Source organism: Hermetia illucens, chromosome 4 (assembly GCF_905115235.1).
Source record: "Hermetia illucens chromosome 4, iHerIll2.2.curated.20191125, whole genome shotgun sequence".
Taxonomy (NCBI): Eukaryota; Metazoa; Arthropoda; class Insecta; order Diptera; family Stratiomyidae; genus Hermetia; species Hermetia illucens.
Window position 1 is genome coordinate 113953729 of NC_051852.1, and position 22994 is coordinate 113976722.

At 41.5% G+C, this 22994-nt stretch overlaps 1 protein-coding gene across 1 annotated transcript in view; it reads left to right on the forward strand.

Annotated features, from left to right (window-relative positions):
- LOC119655101 overlaps positions 1 to 22994 on the forward strand; it is a 171393-nt gene that overhangs the window by 94651 nt on the left and 53748 nt on the right. The gene's annotated exons all lie outside the window — the stretch shown is intronic.

Below are 22994 nucleotides of genomic sequence, written 5' to 3' on the forward strand. Positions count from 1 at the left end.
TTCCGGAAAATGAATAAGCATAGAGAAAAGTGGAGAAGATCGTTCACTTTAGGCGATTTTCTTTCAACTTCATGCGCTAAAGTCCTTGGAACCCCTTTGAGAAAGCGTCTGTGACGAACTCCTCCTCGCCTATTCTATTCATGACATTCTAGCTGCGGTGAATACTTATATACTGCATGGCTCACCAAGGGGATATCTCAACTTAACGGCACCCCTTTATTACAGAATTATTGTCTAAATAGTCGGAATCTTTCAACTAGTCGCGGACTTATGTATAGCACAGAATATCATGAATTTAAGAAAAAAAAACTCTTGGAATTTCGGTGAAATATTTGCCGACATTCTGCAATATTTAACCCCAGAAGGATCAGATTGTGGAATAAATAACTTAGCCTATGATCAAACGTTTGGATCCCATAAACTCCTAACACCATAACTATTTTTGGAAGAAAATACGGAGCTGAATCTAACCAGCCCAGACACTTAGAGCATGCCCACAACTTTCACGAAAGATTGCACCTCCCTCAACCTACAACTAGAGATCTAATGTCTGCAGCCTGGCTCTAACTGGAGCTGAACAATAGGAAAGAAAGTGATTGGGGATATTTTCCAGTTGTTATTCTACTTCTGAAGGAACAGTAGAACTGGAGCAAAATGGGGCAGTAATCCTCAGTAAGAGTATGTTCGTCACAATTTATTTTTTAGAGATAAGAGGACTTCTCTCCACTAACAGGGAAAATGTTAACCTTCGAAACTCTTGTTAGAAATTATGCAGAGAGGGGAGGAAAATCGATTGATTGGTTTTCAACAAAATATAATTAAGAAGACCGTCGCGACCTTGTCCAACGTCATCAAGGCTTCAAATTAAACATTCGAATAAAGAAGGGTTAAGAATCGATATTTCAGCCATCCATATTATATATCGAAGAAAAATAATTGCAATAATTGATTCTCTCTCAGGCGAAGTTTTTCTTGGATCTTATGGAGGAGGAGCCAATTGGTTTTCTTTCTCCTTTAGTCTTTGTTCCATTCAGCACAGATTTGGTTGGTCTGAGTTGAATTGACAACTTCTCTCAGCCTTAAATTTGGTGTAAATAGAGACGAGGGGTTCTTAGATCATCACCTACCATATCAAGCCATCGCAATTTCATTCGGCTTTTTAGTCATTTCCCATGGAGTTCATTGCTGAGTTCAATCTTAACTAATTAATTATCATCAGCGTAAATTACATGACCCTAGCGTCGAAGACACATCTCTTGTAATTTTTCCACGATGAGCGCAATGTCATATTGGTCACGGATGTCTCATTTCGGATATAGTAATGTAACACTGATTTCACACCACATTTTCATCTCGCGAGGCGCCGTTCATTGCCCTTCATAGTCAGCCAGCATTCAGAGTCATAAAGAATGACAGAGCGAACAACACTACGATAGATTTTAGATTTGGTCTGTAAAGCATATGTCACTTGTGAAACACCACTTTCTCCAAATCACGTTGATGCGTTAGGGAATTCCATAGCGCAGTTGGTTCAGTTTCTGATAGGTTGCTGCCACTTGCAGTGATATTGCCTACTTCATAAATGTCGGTCATCAAAAATTGTTTTATTCAGATTCAATTGGAGACGGTGTTCCCGATCATATCACTTTTGAACAAACGTTAAGGAAATATCATCTACATAGAGGGGGGGATTTTGAAAGGGAGGCTTATGGACGCTCGTTTAGTGAACACCGCAGGGGACAAAGCGGTTTATATATACCTGGTACATTTCGAAATTTACTCTTTAGGTCACGGTTAAGCAATTTAATCCAGGGCATGGGTTCCTCTGGCACTAAGTGTTGTCACAAAACGTTTCAAATAAAATTTCGTTGGACAGGTGTTCATGAAAGGTGGAAGGAGTTACTGGAAAGGGGTGAAGGATACGCAACATTAAGAAAGATAAGCATTAGAGAGAATAATGGCAACTCAAATTAGTTGTTCGTGCTACAGATGCCGGATCCACATGTTTGCCAAACTTCAACAAGCCATCGCAATTCAAACATCGAGTGTCAGTTTTTTTAGATAAATCAAAGGGAATTTGCTTGTCTGCTCAGAAAGTACTAACTCACTTGCAAACGTGTGGATGGCAGTGTTTGGTTCGCCAAACTCTTGTAGAGGTTTGAAGTTTGCGGCAAGTGTCAAACATGGAGCCGGCATGATAATATGTCGAGGAATTCTTCGCGCAAGTGAGAATGGCTAAAACAGGAGAAATATACATTAACATGTCGCCTTGTCTTCGAAAAACGGATATGGAAAGATGAATTCGACCCAAAAGGGTGGCTCAAACACTTACAATACCCAAAGCCATGTCGTATCTGTAACAACGAGCCGTAATTCGAGCTCATTAGAACCCAAATTATTATCATCATTCACTTCTAGTGAAAAAGTCTTAAATTGAAAACAATCCATATCTGTTAGTCAACATGGTAGTCGCATGAAAAGGAACTTTGCTGGTTTAAGGTTTAATGAAAATCTTCGCGGCTAAAAAAAACTTAGGTAGGCGCACAGATTTTGGGAATACGTCTGCTTGCGGGAAGCTATCAAATCACTGGGATTTCATCCTACGTCAACCTCAAACATGTGAGAAACACCACAGCTGATTTTGCTCCTGATGCAGTCAAAATGTCATCGGGAGAGGTAGAATAAACGAGAAGGCGAGATATGAAGAGTTGTTCAGATGGTGAAGCGACTTGATACAAGCATTGGTTTAAGCAGAAGTAAAGACAGAAATAATTGATAATGTAGTTTACGGTACTGCAATGTAAACACCGGTGGAAGGTTGTGGGGCGAAGTGAGTTAAATCCGGTCATGATGGGGGGATGGTGGATTTATAGTTTTGTTAGTAACTTTAATATGTCTGTATGCCACAGGTGCCCGCAAACCGTTTAACTGAAACCTTTACGCCGCAAACGTCGCCTTTTCCTTTATTAGAACATGCGAGGGTGATATTTACAATAATATCTACAGTTAAGTCCTTGTTACTTAGTGTGAATGCCTGTCAGGTGGAAAGAACCCCACAGTCTTCTTAAGACACCGATTAGTCATAAAGACCACAATTCGAGCCCCAATGCGGCAACCAACAACGGTACCAGTCTATACTGAGGGCTTCGCTTAGCGTTCATATTGGTGAATACAAGACCTACCTAAATCCCTACCGATCTAAAGAGCAGGAACTAAGCGTAATGCAAAGACAGGCAAGTTTTTGAAGACAGGATGGCTCTTCAATACATCGCGAATATTTTTGGTCTCCGTCCCCTGCAGCCTTTCAAGAAAAAAGTACTAACTGCCTTTTTTTATTAAATGTTTCAATTTTAGTTTAGGTCTGCGATCGGTAAATACACAAATTGTTTGAAGAAGTTAAATTGTATGGTCAATTGGACCCTCCACGTCCCCCAGTCACTTAGAAAAAAAAGTATCATCGGTAAAACCTTGTCGGATTCCACTTTTGGCTTTAAATTCTTCGAAAGTTTTACCTCAGTGCTACTGTTTGCCCTGCCGAAAGAATTCTTGAAATCAAGAAAGAGCGCATTCTGCTCCCAAATGGTACAAGGGTTGGTGTGAATACTGTACAAGGATCCACAACAAAAACTATCGATCAAGATGTTTCTTAGGAGATTAAAGAATTACTTTAATTTGTATCTTCATTACTTCCAAGAAATTCAAGGTAACTGTCGTTTTTCGGAATCTCTCTGAGAAAAACCTCGGGTTGACAGGATTTCCGTATAGGAACGACTCAAAACCGCTTGAGTGAATTGGTGGCAGAGGTGACAACGTCTCTATTCGAAAGAACAGTGCGTATCCGAATTTTGGGATGCCTAGCTGTTTCATCCACAGGAGTAATTTCAACTAAAGTCATAAAGCTTATCAATATTCTCAGGTGGACTATTCAGGACATCTTTGGTCCGATTATTAAGGCAAGCCTCCAACTAATGAACAACAGCTAGATCATATAGGCGATCGATGTTAAACTGGGGGGAACGGGGTCGAAGCCCTCCTATCCTGTGAGAAGCTGCGGACGCAACAAGCTAGCGAAGGCAAGCGGCCATCAGATGATGATCCTTTTCAAGGCCGATGTCAACGCCTTTCTTGTTACTCATATTAAGAAAAGAGATCTTTAATCTTCTATTGATTGCAATGTGGGCAATGTGGACACTGTGCCTCCAAACCAGTAGAAACCAAAAAAATCCGCCTTTAGGACCCTTTGCTGGATCCCATTCAATTGCTTATGGGAAGCCTCCTTCTCCTCTGTATCAGTCCGCGTTAGGGCATAACACTGTACAATGATCTTAATTCAGTACCTCAGTCCAAAGGTTGAAAGAAATGCCCTCGTCAGTCCCACCATTCATGATCCTAAAATACTCGGCTTGTTATAAGCTGGAATTCTCAGCTAAATTCACAAAACGAATATTCTTGGAAGCCCTCGATACTGTTGTTAAGGAATATACGCATATTCCATAAACCAACCCATGTCCTGATACGGTAGCCCAGGATTGTAACTGATTCATCCTTATCTGAGGCTGGATAAAGTTTCATTATGAAGGCGACAATTAAAGAATACTTTGAGTGAATTACCACCAACTAAAAGGAGATTCACTATCTGAATCAAGGGAAAATTGCATAGATTAGTAGCGGACAGCAATAATAAGGACAATAATACGTCTGAGAGTTACACGGTCATCTTTAAAGGAGCTAGCACTTTCCTTAAGTTTGTGTTACCACTACTCTGTCTAGTTGACAGCAGTTGAGATTTCGTGCTATCCTGAGCTGCACATCGATTCATTAGTGCACCGTTACCTCCAATGCGCAGTGATAGACTCGATCCTGATTTCGGGTACATTTTCCCCCTCCTGCTTCTTTGCCCCTTATTTCATGAATACTGTTTTTTTGTGTTATTTAATCCATATGTAATCCCACTAATATGTAATAAAGAGAAACGCCTGGTATTTGACCATACCTCATCAAGGAGAATAGACGGAGAGGATGTGCAAAAATTAGGGTAAGGTATTCAACTGCTAACCACCTTCAAAAGTAACCTCAAAGACAAAGACTTCAAAGACCGTATGGTGGGAGGAGTGGGAGATCCTCTTTCTCAAACCCCGTTAAGAAAAATCGCGTGTCATCCCATTTTCATATCGCAATGAAAAATGTTGCTCTACCAGCCCAACTGCAGGACAAATAAAGAAAAGGAGGAAAGGGGCTATTTTCAGATCATTAATTAGGTTACTTGTAGGATAATCATCTTTCCGATATGCAAGGGGGATTACAGAGCAGGCTTCCCCTTGCCGCTCCACTACACTCGCGTGGTCCCGCGAAAATGCGGAGCACCATAACATTTTAAGGAGTAATGTTCGTTATGGCGGAGGTATAAAGGACGACTTTTTCCAATCAGCAGTATCATAACTTTTTAAGTGCGGCCAGGGGCCGCTGCGATTTTTCAGCAGAAATTGAAAGAAAGGACCTCCTGCGTCATACTATCCTTTCGGCCTGTGAAGATCGGGTTCAAGGCTAATCCTCACAGTTTCGATGTGAAAGTAGCCGCTTTACTTTGGGCCGCTATTACTTTTGAAGGGGATGATTGTCGGCATTCTTTAACGGTATTATAATAGCTCCTCTTTCTTCTACATATCCTCCCTATCCTCTCCCCCGTGGAGAGTAGAGTTAAAACCACAACGATATAAAAAGAAACACTTTGAGGCCATAACTTTTTGAGGGCGAATCGCCACCTTTTAAGTTTGGGCATTCCCCCTTTCCCCCTGCATCAACTTTCCACCCCATCCGGAAATGCAGTTGAAAATTCAGCCTCCATCAATCTTTCCCTGTAGAGGCTGAAGATATCTAAGAATTATCTTGATCTTCTCGAAGCTCATATCAACTTCCTTTTTAAGATTTGAAAGATATCTCTGTGCAAAATACAATTGTTTGATAAATGTCAAAGTAGAATTGCAGAAGGTAATAGAGGGAGTTTGAGTTTGCGAGTTATATTGCGTGACTCCCATCCCACATCCCATCTCATCATGAAATTGCGCCCCAACGCTAAGTACTAGCTATTAATTTGATTAAAATGTGGAAAGGACGGCATTGCACATAGTTTACCCCCGAAACAAGTAGCGTGTAATATATGCATATATTATGGAAGAGTATTTACTTCCGGGTGATATCGGCATTCATGGTCTTGAATTTACGAAGAAGCGACAATTTTGACGTATTATAACTTTGTTAGTAATAGTGCGATTTCCACCAAACTTGGTAGGACTATGCCCTATATTATAGCCCACTTTACTGCAAAATGTTGTGGTGTTGGGATGAACTTAAGGGAGGTTACTACTAACGCTTACTAAAAATGATAGTAATATACTATTATTAAGTTATTCATTTGAAAAGATATCGGTATGGGGAGGGGGCCTAGGCACCATATCGTGGCGGACTTCTGATTTCAGATTTTTTGGTTGGGTAGTTTCTGAGAATGGGTCCGTTAAAGAGGTGATCACTACCTTTCAAACAAAATGTCAAAGCATCGAAAAGTAATAATCAAAACCTTTCATTTGGTACCCCACATGACTATATTTGATAAAAAAAATGTTAATCCCCCTTTTGCATGTGTGGGGACCCCCCCTTAAATTAGACCTAAAAGGATGTAACTCACTGTATACGTGAGCATTCACAGTTCCCACCTTTACACCCAATTTGGTGTCAATCGCTATAACCATCTCTGAGAAAAATGCGTGTGACGGACAGACAGACAGTAAACCGATTTTAAAATTAAAATTAAAATAAAGAGCGGATACTCAAAATAGCTGGGAATGTCATTGAACACAATGTATCTCCGATGTAAGCGGAGTCCATCTTCCTTCCCTATTCTCAAAAAAAAACTAAGGTACTTTGAAAATATTATATATTAAGATTCTTCGAGACCACTCCCCTTCAACGCCTTTTATTAGTCTACGTTATGATGATTTAAAAGTAAACTGAGTTGTGATCTTCAGGAATAGGACATACATATTTATGTTGTATATTACATAAAATCTTGCAGCAGATGTAAAAGTTTATACACGTTTTGTAGCCTTAAATGAGTATTTATCAACTCGCAGGCTTGAGTGTAATGTTCAAAATTCTACCCTCAACTGTAGGATTTTATAGATTTTTCCTTAAAAGTTAACTTAAGAAGGTACGAAATACGAAATCTGCAGCAAATTCGAGTAATTTCGGACAATTAGCGCAATCAACCCTGACATCCCCTAGTTGCAAATATTGTGTTCATGGATGTACTCGAACGAGTATAATGCATGAGTCAAATTTCAACAGAAACCTCTTTCGAACTCAATTACATACATATGTAATCATGTGTTTTCCTTTCAGCGAAAAACACCAAAGATTTGCATACATGTACGTATGCCCACTTATTCAACCGAAATAAACAAAAACTTTGTTTATTTTTGCTCAAACTTTTTGTCAGAATGTTACGAATTTCATGCAATTTTTTTCCTGATTTTTTTTTTTCTCTAACGACCTCATTCAATTAATTGTTTACTTAAGAATTAGCTAACGTGCATATACTTAATCATGCCGCACATTCGCATGAGTCCGGGCAAGACAGATTTACCCAACGACCTAATTGTTGTTGTAATCGACACCTCATCACAACATTTGTTTAAACAGCTTTCCCTCAATCAGGGGGCTTTTTGCTAGTCATAAGATTAGCATGCGGAAAATCTAAGAAGTTCAGGAAAGTCATGGGCAAGATAAAGTTATAGACATGGATATGACTGGAAGGGAGTTGATGGGGGTGCAAATTCGAGACACTAGTGAAATTGAGACATGCGTGTCTACATTTGTATTACGTATATACATACACTACTGCTGCTCATTGAAATGCGGATGTGGCTAGGAAAACAAATTTCTTATAAATTAAGACCCATTTGCTCGCGGCATTACTTTTCAGAAAAGTCTGTTTTGGAAAAACATTTCCATCATGAGAGCCAAGTACCAGCCGCTTTGATGCACTTGTGCAGAACGCGTATCGGAACTTGCATAATACAAATAATAAAGTTATTCATGGCGGTTATTCGATGAACGATCTCATTTCTATCGTGAATTTAAATGAGTTTATTACGAGTTCGTCTACAATTTGCAAAGGTTGTTCCCTTTTTATTAAAATCGGTTTAGTGTTTGTCTGTTTCCAAAGCCAGGGTCCAGACAGGAACCGCATAAAGCAAAATTGAGCTAACTTCTCTAGCGATAAGGAGCCGACGGCTTTGCCTTGGTCCGCTTATATTCGGTAATATTTTCGCCAACCATTTAACAACTCCGGATGCTTTTGATTCTAAACTTTCAAGATGTGTCTTGAAGCTTAATTTTTGGTCAATCATAACTCCCAGATATTTGAGGGCTGTGGTATGTTCATCAATCCTAATCTTCAGCGCCTTCTAGTCAAGATCTAATTTCCCAAATTACCTCGTTTAGCAAAGACTCCATTCTCTTGCCTAGTGACTATCACGCACTAGGATATCATCTGCGAAACCGATAACGGCCCTTTGGGGAGCTGTAACCTCAAAATTCCCTTTGCGTTATCCTCGGGAGAGGACCGAGGACCAATCCTTGTGGAGCCCCGTGAGTTGTCCAATGTGTCTTGCGTCCATCGTCCGAGTCGTAACACAATAGCTTCTCGAAGAGAAACTCTATGGCGATGCGCACCAGGTATTTGGGAGTGCCTAATTTAGCTAGAGCCTCAATTTTTCGGGAAAATCCCCTCTTTGAAGCACGGCTTGAATATTTGTGCAACCCAATCTGGAGCTGTCTTAACTGTCACGGATAGTGCTGTATTCAGGATGCCCTCTAAGCCTGGAGTTTTATTTTCGGAAATCTTTCCCACAGCCCCAAGAACCTCTTCTGTGGTTATCTCCGGAATTTTATCGATATCTCGCAGTAAATCAGGGTTCGTGGTCAGCGGTGAGCTTTTATCCCTGATCGATGCCATGACTCCCTTCTACACACCACCTCATGGGTCGAAGCCCGTTTCCTTTCATAACCTCGGGAAACTGTTTAATTTCACCTCTAGAAATGGTTGCTTATTGTCCTTTCTATATCGGTAGGTTCCCGCTACGTTGGCTAAGTCTTCTGGCTTTAAAGCAGATTTTATGACTTTCATCAATCCCACCAGAAGTTTCTTGAATCCAGTATTGCGCGGCATACAAGCGTCATATGCTTTTCGTATCTTTCCAACCACCTGTGTCAACTTTTCTTCTGCGTTTCCCATCGGCATCGTCTCCTGCAATAGTTTCATTGATCATTTGCTTATCAAATTTCTGAAATGTCTTACCCGTCACTATAGTTTTCTTGAAATATTCCCCTCTTTTCCTACGGTCCGCTTGGTAAATGGCAGCCTGTCTGTCTGTCTGTACATCTATCTGTCTGTCATACCTATTTTCTCAGAAACAGAACTATTTTTTCATCGAAGGGGAAGGCGGGTCTGTCTGGTAAGTAATAACTGCCTTCATGGACCCATTCTCAGAAACTAATCAATCGAAAAATATGAAAAAAATCAAGAAGCTGGTGTCTAGGCCTTAAAATATTCTCCATACCGATATCCGCTTAAATAAAGTTAATAACAGTATCATATATTACTATATTTATTGTCACTATATTTTTTAGAAATTGGCTGGAGACCCCCTTCAGTTTATCCTAGAATCATCAAGTTTTGCGGTAATATACATAATAAATATAATAATAAAATAATAAGTTATTTTTTGCAACTCTTGATCCAATTTGGCAAACCATTTCATAGTCGGGCTAGATATGGTTAGTTTTTAGGTGCGCACTGATCCTTCTTCAGTAATAATGCACATTTTGAATTGGTAGAGGGTTGGATAGCAAGTAATCGGTTTTGCGTGTCCTTTTTAGGGAAAGCATAAATAATCCCCGCAGTGAGGAAGGCTTCTAATTCCTCCGGCTGACTAATAACCTAGTTTATTCTATGTGTTGGCCGAGCTTATATACCGGTGAACTTTTTATCCGACCTTTACATTCTCTCCAGTTCTTCGACCTGTTTATGAATCGTCGAAACTCTCTTTCCGTAACATCCGCAAAATTGATACCCGTCAATAATCCATCCAACATGCTGGCCGGCGCCAAAATCTACCACAATATTCCTTTTTTTCCGTTACTAATTTAAATCGGCGTCAATTAGCGGCACCGACGTCGACGTTTCAAACAAATTTTTCATGGTAGATATCTCTGAGTGTGAAACTAATAACACGAAGACAAACCGTCTGACCCTGTATCCTGACAGCTCCAAACTGGAGCACTGCATTACAATATGCAAAGTACAGAACCGACATATCAGCATACAGTCGGACGCAATCTATTGATTGAGATAACCTTTTTTGAGTTGCTAGAGATGCATTTACCAATACCTGGTCTTTGCTAAAAATCTATATCCGAAAATTCTATACACCCCGTGTGGAATTTGTTTTGATTCTTCCCGGAAATTTCAGCCTGATGGCAAAGAAGAGGACAGAATGATGATGTTGATGCCGCCACCTCTCAACGGTGATAACCACAACCCCACTTGCAACTTTGAAAAAATTAATTTTTTATTGTATCTTTTTAAGTATAATTATCTGAGGATATATCCTTACAATTCCAAATCGACTCGAATAAAATTGAGTGAGATATGATCGTCAAAAGGGAAGATTCCATACCGTAAACGGTCTAAAGTTAGAAATTTAAACGCAATTTTTAACAAATACAATGTTTGAAACCAGAATTACTCGGAACCTACTAGATCCAATCTAGTCTGTTCCAAAAAACGACCACTTTTAAGGTTCTGTGTAGAACGCAATTTTATTATAATCGATTCATTATCTGTCTGTCTGTCACACGCTCTCTTCACCAAAACGGCTAAGCCCGTTCGAATGAAATTTAATGGACAAATGGGAACTGATGCATACAGTCAGTGACATAAATTTACATGAAGCTTAAAGGAGAGTTCCCGATACATGCCAAGGAAGGATATAAAAATGTTTTCGTCATCGAATATTGTCATGTGGGGTATCAAATGAAAGGTCAAGATAAGTACTACGAAACTAATATTAATTTTGATGTGAATTATAAAATCTGCGAGTAAGGAGTCAAAATTTACACAAATAAAGTGAGACTAGACTCATATTCAACTACCCAACCGAAAAATCTGAAAAAAAATCCATGTGGTACGCTTATATGAGTTCTAGGCCTCAAAATATGTCTCACTTCGATATCTAGTCAAATAAACTTACTAATAGTATTGTATATTACCAACTTTTGGAATTTGACTGAAAGTCCAAGTTAAGTTCATGCTAGGAGTACTATTTGGAACCAGCATAGAGGACAATGCCGCGGACAATACTGCCAAGTTTCATAGAAATCCGGCATCTAATGCCAAAGTTATGGCAGTCCAAACTTATCAATTTCGTCCGAATTTATTGCATCTTAAGCCATGCAAATAAGAACCTCATCCCATTTTTGATATGGGGTGAAGTGAAGGAGAGCGAGAGCACAAAATATGACATATATTTGTATCTTTTAAATCCTTCGATCAAAAACTAGTTTTTACTATTATTTAATTAAATCCATCGGAATTTTTTGGTTCAAATTATCCAGATCGGTACAATGTTGGTTTCCGCAAAACATAAACAAGTCGGGAAACCGGAAGCTGGACGCTTCAGGTACGAAAGGTTTTGTGTATTTCTTAGTACGTAGCACGTAATGTATCCATATATTATATGAGAGTAGCCACTTTCGGGTGATATTGACATTCATAACCTTGAATTTTCAAAGAAGCAACAAATTTGAGGTATTATAACTTTGTTAGTAATAGTGCGATTTCCACCAAACTTGGTAAGATCATGCTCTATATTATAGCCTATATCACTGCAGACGTATACTACGCTGAACTTTTCCGAATTTCGCTCGGTCTCGGAGTACGAGCACGTCACACCCCCCATTACTCCCAGCGGTCAATAGAGCTTTCAACCTCATCCGTACATCGTTCCGTTTCCACGATTCCGTACTCAACCGGATCTTACAACGCCCCTTTGGGACGTGGCTGACGACCTGTGTAGCACCCGAGAAAAGAGCTTTTTTATTGGCAGCCCAATGTTCATCGATATTCTCAGCGGACTCACTTTATCTACCGTCCAACCAACAACATAGCTTTCCCACGGTCGAACGACAGCTGGATCATACAAGCGGTGGATGTTCAACTTAGAGGGCCGTAGCTCCCCTACCCTGTGAGAAGACACAACATGCAAGTGAAGGTAAACGAGGCCGGTGTCAACGTAACAATGCACACTCAAGAAACAACTCCTAAATCTACAACTGATCGCGAAGTTACCGATCTGATTGCTCGTACGATGTCGGTCAGTTAAAACTCAATTGTTTGCTCGAACAATGTATCACCAATGACGAGGCAGTGGAAGTTATAGAAATCCTAGAAATTCACACCATTATCGTTACGGTCGCCAAGACCGTGCTTCCTCATCATATGTACGGACAAGTGTTGTCAGATCCCACCTTAGCATTCAGATCACGATCACAATGTCACCCTCAGGTAGCCTCCCCTGAACTGCGTGTAATTGTTCATAGAAAGCATCCTTCTCCACTATATCGGAACTCTCCGTTGGTGTAGCACAATTTTTATGCTCCTTAACCTGGACCAGAATTTCGCAGTGAAAAGTTTATCAGAAACCGACTCCCGGGTCAAGAGAGCCCACCTTGTGGTAGCCGTCAGAAGCAAAACGACACCGGATTCGCATCCGCCACCACTTAGCTTTCCAGAGTACAAAAGAATATTATCTCAAAACGGAGAGAAGTACTCTCCAGAGTCCCTCCATTTAACTTCGCTTAAGCCCAGAATGTCCAGGTTATATCGTTGGAATTTATGCTCTAGTTGAATAAATCCTCTAACTATATAGATTTTAGTTCTGTTAGGACTTAATGCACACTGATCCACGACCACGACACATTGTCGCGAAAAGGGTTTTAAAATGGAGGTCCTTTTCTTCGGCCACTTGCTCTTGCTGGGCTAAGTAATCGAGCCCTAGAACTAGGGAAACCGTGCACTCTGAAGACAGGAGAAACGGATTAATTTTCAATTTTTCTCGTTGTACTATATGAGACAAACTGCTTCAGTGTAAGACGTACTGCACTGTATAATTAACGCTGCTGAGATACGCAATTGAATTTCCTTTTTCCGTCTTGACAGTAGGATTGGACCGTCTCTTATATTATTCTCTACTGCAATAAAGGTAGCTGTTTACAATTACGAAGACTTTTCCTTAAAGAAAGCTTAGAACTTAGATATTTACAAAAAATCTTACGAGATAATTCTCTGCATTTCTCGTAACCCCTCAATTTTAAATCTTCCTCCCAACAAACCCTTAACAAGCAACCCTCCTTGTTAGGTTTACCAAACCGTTCCGTGATATTTTAATCAAATATTTCCGTAACACCGAAGTTTACTTTCACAAGGAACAGCGAAAGGAAAAGGTAATCCTTCAAAATATAATCTTTCCGCCGCTTATTTTCGCTCCTTCGAAGGGCTAGGAGTGTCTTCCCGCTTGCTTCCTTTAAACATACATATTTACAAGCATTCATGGCGTTTCAAGGGGGTACCAAGGAACAATTCAAACACATGCAAACGCAATTGTTTTGATAATGTTTCTTTTAAACTTTATAATTAATACCAATTACCAAGTTTTGGAAACGAGATTTTCGGAAAGACTAAAAACGGGCGTAGACGCCATGTTGTTGACTTTCTCGTATACGTACATATATATAATAGCACACTCATACAGGAAACCAACTTTGCTGGGGTGTTCCTTTACTAGAACGTACGGAGCTGAGCTTCTGAACAAATACTGAGCATGTTTTGCAAAATTAGATGGAATTCATGTTTTGCAAATGTTTTGATTTCCGAGAAGGCAAACTGTTCAAATTAAATATTCGAAATTAGGGAGACATGCATCCCGCAATGTAGTTGGCATGAACATTTTTCGGGAATCATATAGATAAGACATATCAAGTTGGGTTTACTTTTCTGGCTAAATATGTACATACATTGGTTCTTACGAAGCTTATCAGAACTGTTATTATTGGGTTTCTAAAATATACAACTTAATTTTAGAAATCACGCCTGCCCCTTCACGTATTCAGAAATGTTAACACCGATTCCTCACAATTCAACGCTGACCCGTCATTTTTCAGTTATGCCAATTACATTGTATGACGTGATGCACTTTTCTTCTTCTACGTAATTTATCTATTAATCCTCTTAGCCATTTGTTTATTATATCCATTGGAACTGACAACAAACAACAACTAGAAAATACATTTCCTTCGTTATACTTTTGGGGCAACCTTTGAGTTTCAGAAAGTACTTATCTAGACTTACTTGGGGGCTAAATTATATTGGTGGCAAGAATGAGGTTGTCGTCGCGTCGGCGAATGCTGTTTTGCTATTTCAAAAATTAGCTCCTAACTCTTGTGTTTAGTCTTGGCGGAGCCTCTTATCCTTGACGGAATATCCCTTGAGTAGTTCGCTCAGTGGAGCTAATATTGCAACAACCCTTGGAATGCAGCGACGGGAGAAATTGAGCATTCCCAGGAGTCGATGAAGCTCGGCGGCTAACTCTGGCTTTAGCAAGCCCTCGATAGCTTGGACCTTGCGCGAAGCAGGACTGACACCCTCTAAAGAGGCGGTGTAGCAGAGATATTCATGCTTGCTAATACGTAGTCTGGGGGGAAACAAAATGAAAAAAGCTGTTGCAGATGTCGAAGGTGTTGATCGCAGTTATCTGAGAGACAAATATATCGCCCAAGTAGCACCGCGTTTCTAACACCTATTAGGCAGAATAGAGTTGTGCTTGCGTTTCTTGAAATGTCGTTTTCTGCGATTGAGATCGGGTCTTTTGTGGAAATCGATCACAGAGAAAACTTTGCCTCTCAGATACTGCAACAAATCTTCGACGATTGGCAGCCGATAATGATCCGGAATCGTGCAAGTGTTCAGACGCTTCTTGTCGCCGGTGGTTCGCCAAGTGTGTCTGACTTTGAGAAGAGGTGGAGTGGGTTGGTCCACTGGCTGAACGATGGTTGAATTATGCCCTGTTAATGGAAACCACGAAATTGCTTCTTGACCGCTTCGAGGCAAGGTCCGAAAGCCTGCGCAGGCATTTCGGTAATGGAAGATCCGGAACGTTCTCGATTTTTTTTAGGAAACCCACGCAGCGACGTTCGAGTTCTTCTGAAGATATAGCAACCTCCCAAATTATGGGAGACACTGCGAATTCAAGTAACTTAAATATTGCCGCACAAGAAAAGCCTAGTCAAAGAATCCCTCTTCCTTCCTAACTCGGATATTGATAAGGAAGCTATGTTGAGACAAGAAGTCCGCGATGGCTGCAGGTCTGCGACGGTTAACTGTCAAAAATGCGGACGTTACAGGCTGAAATACAGCGTCAACATGTGTGTACTAATCGTGGCTACCAGCAATGCATTGGCTACATAAAAGAGAGAGACTGGCACTAGAGATGCTTTCTTTTGACAAAAAGGCAAAGAGATAACAAACCCTGAATCGATCAGTTACATAAAACGGGCGTTGTGTGTAGGCGGTTTTCTATGAGAATAGTAGCGCCGACTTCTGCCATTTAAGTCGACTCTATTAGTTTCTCTAGATGCCGCTGTTAAATGAGCAAGGCGTCTTGTATTTCTACGCCTGAAAGCCATACCAACATCAATATTTGTTAGATGCCGGAGAATTAGGGCAGATCCTTAATCCCCTCAGTATTGAACGTTCTCGCTGCTGCTGATCAATGGCGAACGTGGCGGCTTGGCTGGCTTTCTATTAATTGCCTGGTCAGAGATATTAGGAGAACCCATGCTAAGCTCAGCGACAGCTAATTCCTTTGTCACAGGGTCGACGTCCGCAGGGAAAACGGATGAGGGATCCTGTTACCGTGTACCGACGACAGAGAAGGAGGACTCCAAGGAAATAAGTTCGTCTGCCCGTCGATACTAGAAGCGTACTCAAGGCTTCTCTTTCTTTCAGTAGTCCATCCACATTAAGGAGCAACAACTCCGGCCAATTCACTCGTAGCGCGTCGTCGGCAATTGCCGATCCTGCCAGTGGGCACATCTACCTCAGGAGCTTCTGACATTTGTCCACAGAGGAAATTTCCTCCCATTTTGTGATAACAACATTAGCCGATGCTACTGACACTCCAATTGCTGGTTCTAATCGCGGCAAGAGAGAGAGACAGATTTTTGCTCTGCTGTTCTACGGTGTTAAACCTAGATATAGATTCGAATGAGTCGTATTTTCCTGAATAATTTTTGAAAAGATCAAAGGACTGTTCAAAACCCTCAGGGCTGCAAGAACGTATATATTTCAGCCATTGTATCTTATCCTAAAGAAAAAGTCCACCTGTCGTTTTTATCAGAGAGATAGACGACCTGGTCAAGTACCATTTTCTGATTTTAAGAAGAGCAACTCAATATATATCCATCCACATTTTTTTTAGTCCGTCCAGTCTTCTCTGCCCTGCAGGTTGACTTTATATCTCCTCCTAAATAGAAGTATGGGAATAGCCGAGACTCAGGAAGCATCACAGAAGCGGATTCAGCTCCGCTAATATCCCTTCCAATGCTCTGTTTCTCCCAAATCCGTTGTTTCTCCAGAGAATTAATGGAATTTAGGTAGAAATAAAGATCCTTTTGTCTCATCTTAATCCACCACATTACTGCTCCATAAACGAATATCCGTCTAATGATTATGACGTGTATCCATATTATCACAACAGGTCTCAAACCATATATTGAAGGAAAGTTCCGTCTACATAACCTATGCTGCGAGGGCTCGTTTTACCTTTGTCTCTTTCACAGAAGCTTCTTGTCTAGATCAACTCATAGGTATTTAATTTTTCGGAAAATTGAGGGGCCATTCATATATATTCCCCTTACCTTCGGAACGTACAGACCTTTGAGTTTTATCCTCTCTGTACAAAATAATATTGACAACAACTGTCAATCAGATCAACGACACGTTGAACATACTTTTACACACTGTTCCGGGATCGTGGGGTGTATTGACAGTTGCGTAGTTCACATAGAAGCGAATTTACCAACATCCTCCACAGAAGTGACAATTGCATATCTCCTTGAGACAGTCTTTCGTTGCTTCTCCCCCACTCAATTTAATCTCTCAGACTATGTACTTTTAAGAGGATGTATTCTGATTGAGTAAAAGCATCAAGCCTATTTTCTAAAGGACTCTTGACCGATTCATCTCTTCTAAGAGCTCTTCACAACCTTTAGTAGTTTCGCCATACAATTACTCAGTCTCTTTTCGCATTTGCTTCCAGCTTTCATTCTTATTGCTTTTGCAAGCGCAATTCAAAAGTCGCTAAGTTGAGCCAGTAGTTTACGTTATAAGGTTTCCAATTGTGCTTCTATTGGCAATGAGCTCTTAAGTCGCCTTGGCAGTTGTACTTTATTGCCACGAAATGTATTGACCCAAATCTGTTCTCCTGAGACGCCGTCTGTACGGTCGGTATTCGCCCACAATATCCAGATAAAATTCTAAATAGCAGTGATCTTCGTGTGGCACCCGCCCGTTTCTAAAATCTTTAAATTGCAAATTATTAGGTCAATTACATCATGTCTCTTTGGGCCGACGAGCATTAGGGCACACCCCACCATCGCAGCAATGAGAGCAGCTGAAGTGATGAAATCAAATAGTTTGGCTCGCCAATAAATATATTGACCGATCATCACAACCTACTAAGTACTAATGAAACCACGTGATCCTGTATATATTTCAGAATCCCGTATCTCTTACCCACAGAGAAACATAGGCTAAGTACACAGAGGCAACCATCACGTTTCTTCTTCTCTTGCCATCAAGCTAGTATCATAAGATGACACCAGCTAGATCCTAAGTATGGAATTGCTCGGCATCGTTAATTCTGACAATGTCGACATCAGGAGGTGGGCCCTCGGTCTTGTGAATCTTTCATCATCAAAGATCCTAGCCCCCAATGCCACCGATTTTGCTAGACTACAAGCAGAAAGGAAGAGGCTTGGCATGCAGCTGGCTGATTTGACCAACCTTGGTGTATTATAATAATGGAAGACAGAAGCGTATGCTGCAGTCAGTTTAGATCCCCTTGAAGTCTTCAACCACTGGTATTCAGCCAGTTTTGTTCACACGACTAACCTCTTTTCTTTGAAGGTGCAGGAAAAAGTTTGAACAGATATTTTTTTAGTAGTTTTTTCAGTTCTGCCAATATCCTGCTATCAAAGATATTAGCTTAAGTGGTTTCGGCTTTAGATCTTACTATATCGACCAGATTAACACCCTCCGGGTCATTGTGATGCGGTCTTCAAAAAAGCTTTCAACAGTGACAACAGGAAGTGCATCTTGAAAGAATACAAAGCAAACTTCAACGAAGTCATTAACCTAATCAACAAACAACAGAGATCACATCCTACCTAAGTTAGCATGCAATCAAACTCTCGATAAATATTGCACCATACTATCGGATCTGCTTCCCAATCGCCATAGAGATGCAACAAAATATTCGCCCGAAACAATAGGTGGAAAAAGAGTTTCCATCTTCAAAAATTTAACGGACTTTACCCGGATTCTGCGCTCTTCCATGAAATCAGCGATGAAGGAAGTGCATGGCGTTCTGGTGTTACATCGCAGCTCTTGCAATCCTGCTCACCGCTTCCGTGCTAAAGCTAAATTCACTAGTTTCACTAAAACCACCTCCTTCTCCTTCAATTCTCCTCGCGGAACTCTCATATAGTATTAGTCGCTATGTTCATTCAGAATTTATACTGCCCTTGTGCTCACTTTCGTGTGCCTCTCTCGTTCCTTTTTCCAACTGACTTCTTCCTGCCTTAGCTTCTAATGAATTAATGCTATCACCTTTTTGAATTCAGTCCGTATCGCCTTCGATTTCAACATATACTTCGCAACGTTTTCGGGTGTTAAGTGCTTCCCGGTTTTAACTTGCATGCAATGCATCCATGACATACAATGTAGCGTCTTCTGCAATATTCGGGCAATATGGGGAATTGTCACCCCCAGCGCTCCCTAATCAAGGCTTAATGTCATAAACTGCTTCATGCGCATAGAATTCGGCTTTTTAGAGAAGGCACGGATTATCCATCACTCAAATATTCCCTGCGAAAACAGTTTAGGACACATCAGTAAGAAGATTTAGCGCCAGAACTCCGTCTCCGTCCGTCTCTTCGATATGATTTCAGTCCTTCATATGATTCGCAACACAGAAAAATCGGTAACGATACGCATCACCTCAATTGATTAGAGACTCAAAGATTTTGGAACATCTCAGGGAAAGGATTCTTCAAATCGAGTGTCATCACTGCACAGCATTTATTCTTGTTAAATGCGGGTTTTGCTATGTTAGCCACCAGATTAACTACATTGGTCGTAGACCTCCTCCTTTGAAATCCGAATTGATTCTCAGCCTTCCGTTTCGGCAATCGAATTCTCGGTTCGAATAATTTGCTAGCATTATTGAGAAGACATATCGCTTATAGGCCGTCTGTCTGTCCATCTGCATGTTTTTCTCCCACATGCACTTTTCTCAGAAAGGGCTGCAACTATTGACATGAAATTCGGTAGAACGGGTGGAACAGTCAACCCCCACGCACCCAGTGAATTACATTGTTGTACGTTGAACTTAAGAGGAATGCATTTTTTCTCTGAACATAGCCATGTGGGACATAAAATGAAAAGTCTCGATTAGTACTTTCAGTTTTGATATGGGTTGCAAATGGCAGAGTTCGGGAGTCTGACAGAAGCCAATTATTTGAAAGACCTGGTTCTCAGAAACTACCCTACCCTACTACCCTACTGGAGCATAAAACCTGCGAAGCGCCTGCTGAACCAACACCAACAGCTCTACTACCAAACCCTAACTCCACCTCCACGTGGTGACCGCTGGGAGTTCTTTCTTAACGAAAAGTTGCAGACGGAGAAGGATGAAGGTGAGTCTCCCGCGCCTAAAAATGGAACAAATTGTATCAACTGGTCCTCCAGGTTAAGGGTTGGGTAGGCTTAACAAACCTATATGGAAAACAACTTGTTACGAAGCAACAACAGGAGCCTCGGACTGAACGGATTATACAACGACGAACGACAACGGAATAACGATTTGCGCATTTTCTCATGGAACATGCGCTCCCTGTACAGAGATGAAGCTTTTGAGCAGCTAGCCGATAACCTGTCCCAATATAGAGCTGATGTAACAACTTCACAGGAGGTGCGTTGGACAGGGACCGGTTTCCTGGAGAAGAGTCGCTACACCGTATATTACAGTGGCCATCCAGTAAACCTTGTACTCGGAGTAGGTTTCTTAGTCAGCCAAAAAATGAAACCTGCTGTTATCGGCTTTGAAAACATAAGCGAACGGCTATGCCCTCTGTACTTGCGAGGCAAGTTTAGAAATATAAGCCTCATTAACGTTCACGCCCGTACAGAGGAGACTGCAGAGTCGGAGAAGGATATCTTCAGGCAGTAGAACGACCCCTCGAAGCCTGTCCCAGATATGATATCAAAATCATACTTGGGTATTGTAACAGCCAAGTACGGAAGGAACCCGTATTCAGGCGATACACTGGCTCCCATAGCTTACACCAAAATACAAATGATAAGGAACTGCGGATTGTTCAATTAGCAGGGTCACGCGAAATGGTTGTTGGAAGTAGCTGGTTTGCGCGGAAAGCGGTCCACAAACATACGTGGGCCTCTCCAAACGGGACTACTTTCAACCAAATTGACCACGTGTTGATCGAACGCCTCCAGCTCTTAGCGTTGATGAATGTCAGAACATACAGGGATGCCAATATAGACTCGGATCACTATCTCGTTGGCATGATGCTCCGAGTTCAAATAACAACACCGCCCAGAATCCCACCTGACAAACAGGTAAGAGTGAACACTGAAGCCATCCACAACACAGTCCTCCGCAACACCTATAAGAGGGAAATGATGCCGCAATAACCGCAGTCAACAGAGGACCTGGAGATGAAGCATCAAAAAATCATCTTCACAACCACTTGAAGAGCGTTATCATTGATACGGCCACAAACATACTTGGCCTCAGTCGCAAAAGGAGTCGGAACGGCTGGTTTGACCATGAATGTAAGCTGGCAGCGGAAGAATCCCGCATACCGAGTAATGCTGCATTCTCAAAGAACGCGGGCACGCGCAGAGACTTATCATGACCTCCGTCGAGCGGAAAAGCGGCTTCACAAACGGAAAAACGAAGCCTGGGAGAACCAACAAATCTATGAACTAGAAAAGTACGCGGAAAGTAAGCGGAAGTTTTACCAAAAGAAGTCAGCAGGTTGAAGCCTTATTCACCTCGATGCTCATCCTGCCGAGACAAAGAGGGAAATCTGATTTCCGACAGAATGGGCATGTTGGAGCGATGAGTTGAGAACTTTGATGGGCTACTAAGCAACCAGAACATCGGCGAGTTGCAGGTCCCGCCAACTGAAGACGACGGACAAATACTGCCACCACTAAGTTTAGGAGAAACAGTCCGTGCAATTCATCGGCGAAAAAATCATAAGTCGCCAGGAGTTCATCAACTTGAGCTCAAGGTATGGGACAGCGAATCAATGCCCGACGATTGGCAACGAGGCATTATCTGTCTCATACATAAAAAGGGAGATATCACACAGTGCACCAATTACAGAGGTATCACGTTGCTGAGTACCATCTATAAGATATTCTCCGCTCTCTTGCTAAGCCAGATAGCCCCATACGCCGCATCATTGGCCTATACCAAAGAGGCTTCACTCGTGGCAAATCAGTGGTAGATCAGATTTTCTCTCTGCGGCAAGCGATATAAAAACTGTTGGAATATGGACAACAGTTGCACTGTTCATCGACTTTAAAGCTGTACACGGCCATAAGAGAATTCGGTATCCTGACAAAATTAATAAGACTGACTAGGCTGACCCTGACCAATGTGCGAGGCCAGATAAAAGCAGCAGGATCACTCTCAAGACTATTCGACATCAACAACGGTCTACGGCCAGGGGATCCCCTATCATGCGTCCTCTTTAGCATGGCCCTCGAGAAAGTGATCCGTGATGCTGAAGTAAATGCAAGAGGAACGATCCTCTTTAAGTCCACCCAACTACTAGCCTATGCTGACCATATCGGCATCATGGGAAGAACGACCCGAGACGTACAAACTGCCTTCATCCAGATCGAGCAGGCGGCGCTAGATCTTGAGCTACACATCAATAAAGGCAAGACAAAATATATGGTGGCAACGCCAGCACCGAAAACCAACCAACCAAAAACATCAAACCGCACAAGTCAGGGAAGAATAAAGACAGAAGAATACAACTTTGAGACGGTTGATAATTTCTCCTATCTAGGGTCGAAAATCACAACCGGTAACAACTACGATGATGAAATCCGCGCACGGTTATTGTCAGCCAACAGAGCCTATTTCAGCTTAGAAAAACTGTTCCACTGTTCCGCTCGAAACGTCTCACCATAGGGTCAAAGCTCTTACTGTACAAGAGAATCATCTTGCCAGTCCTCATGTATTCCTCGAAAACTTGGGTTCTTAGCAAGAAAAATTGCGAACTCTTGGCCGCGTTCGAGAGAAGAATCCTCCATAGATTTTTTGGTCCGCTACATGAAGATAGACGATTCCATAGCCTACATAACGACGAAATCTATAAGCGATACCATGACCGTCCGGTTGTGGATAAAATCCGCTTCAATAGGTTATGGTGGACAGGTCACTTAATTCGTATGGATGAGGATGATTCAGCGCGGAAAGTCTATAAGGGCAATATCTATGCTGGAAAAAAAAGGCGGGGTAGACCCTGCCTAAGATGGAGCGATGGCGTAGGCCAGGACG